Below are 2,004 nucleotides of genomic sequence, written 5' to 3' on the forward strand. Positions count from 1 at the left end.
AATGCTTTACATTACACAACATGACTTGTGGATGAAGACAAACATTAAAGCTGTTCAGTTGAAAAGTGCATTTCGTTTCTAAATGAGATGAGGAAGGAAGTGTAAGTTTAACAGACCACCACCTCACAGCTTAAACCTTGACTGCATTATTTGAAGGGCAGGATTGAGGTTTTCAGGATTCAGGATTTGTTATGTTACTGTCTTACTCCAATTTGTTTTCCTCAGAATTCTACACACAATACCCAATGTGACAATGTAAAAAAGGTTTACTTGAGGTTGATAAATTTATTAAAAATAAAGAAAAGAATAAAGAACTTAGTGTACTTAAATAACACATAAACGCTCAAAATTGAGCTCAGGTGCATCCTGTCTCCCCTGATCATCCTTGAGATTTTTTGCATTCTTAATTAGCCTCAACCTGTGGAGAAACAGTGTATTGGACATGATTTATATAACGTCCCACAGTTGACAGTTCATGTCAGAGCACAAACCAAGCACGAAATCAAAGGAATTGTCTATAGACCTCTGAGACAGGATTGTCTCAAGGCACAAATCTTTACAGGCACAAAGTTTACAGAAACATTTCTGCTGCTTTTAAGGTCCCAATGAGCACAGTGGCCTACATCAGCCATAACTGGAAGAAGTTCAAAACAAGCAGAACTCTTCTAGCCACCTAAACTGAGTGATCAGGGGTGAAGGGCCTTAGTCAGGAAGGTGACCAAGAACATGATGATCACTCTCTCTTCTTTTAGAAGAACAACGACTTTTGCAGCAATCCACCAATCAGGCCTGTATGATAGAGTGGCCAAACAAAAGCCACTTCTTAGTAAAAGGCACCTGAAGGACTCTCAGACCATGAGATACAAAATTCTCTTGTCTAATGAGACAAAGATTGCACTTTTTCATGTGAATGCCAGGCTTCATGTTTGGAGGTAACCAGGCACTGCTCATCACCAGGCCAATACCACCCCTACTGTAAAAGCATGGTGGTGGCAGCATCATGCTGTAGGGATGCTGGGGTGATGATTCATCTTTCAGTAGGACAACAACTTGAATCTGATTGAACATGTCTGGGGGGATCTTAATATGGCTTCCCATTCAAAGTGATGGTGCCTGAGAGGTGCTGCAAAGAGGAATGGGCAAAAACTGGCTATAGATTGGTGTGCCAAACTTGTGGTATCATATTTTAAATGATTTAAAGTGAAGTGATTGTCACACAGCAGCACAGCACACAGTGTACACAGTGAAATTTGTCCTCTGCATTTAACCCATCACCCTGAGTGAGCAGTGGGCAGCCATGACAGGCGCCCGGGGAGCAGTGTGTGGGGACGGTGCTTTTGCTCAGTGGCACCTCAGTGGTACCTTGGCAGATCAGGATTCGAACCAGCAACCTTCTGATTACGGGGCCGCTTCCTTAACCACTAGGCCACCACTGCCCCATTTGGCTCTAATTTGCCAAAACCTCAAGTAAAGTTTTTTCACATTGTCATTATGGGGTGTTGTGTGTAGAATTCTGAGGGGGAAATCAATTTTGGAATAAGGCTGGTATAATTTAAAATGTAAAACATGTAAAGCTGAAAATTAGGAAAAATTAATGTGCTGTGAATACTTTCCAGATGCACTGTAATCAGAACAATGCATTGTGGTCATGTTGGTCATCTCTTGTGAGAGGGTTGCATCATGTTCCATTCCTTCATGGCATAACATTATTTTCGACAGATCTTCAAAAGACACTGTTGTGTGTGACCTGTTTGTATTTGATGATGACTGCTCCATCCCAAGGTGAGATAACATCAGGGTAGTAAGGCAGCATAGAGGCTGTAAATGATGAAGAGGCTGTTGATTGGTGGAGGGGTGAAAAGACTGTTGATTGGTGGAGGAATGAAGACTCTTTTGATTGGTGGAGGGGTGAAGAGGCTGCTGATTGCTGGTGGGACCTGGCAGGTGCTACACCATGTGGGGCATGTAAAGCTCTTGTCAACCCCTGCTGGTGTTGGAGTTCTG

This window comes from Denticeps clupeoides, chromosome 2 (assembly GCF_900700375.1).
Source record: "Denticeps clupeoides chromosome 2, fDenClu1.1, whole genome shotgun sequence".
NCBI lineage: Eukaryota > Metazoa > Chordata > Actinopteri > Clupeiformes > Denticipitidae > Denticeps > Denticeps clupeoides.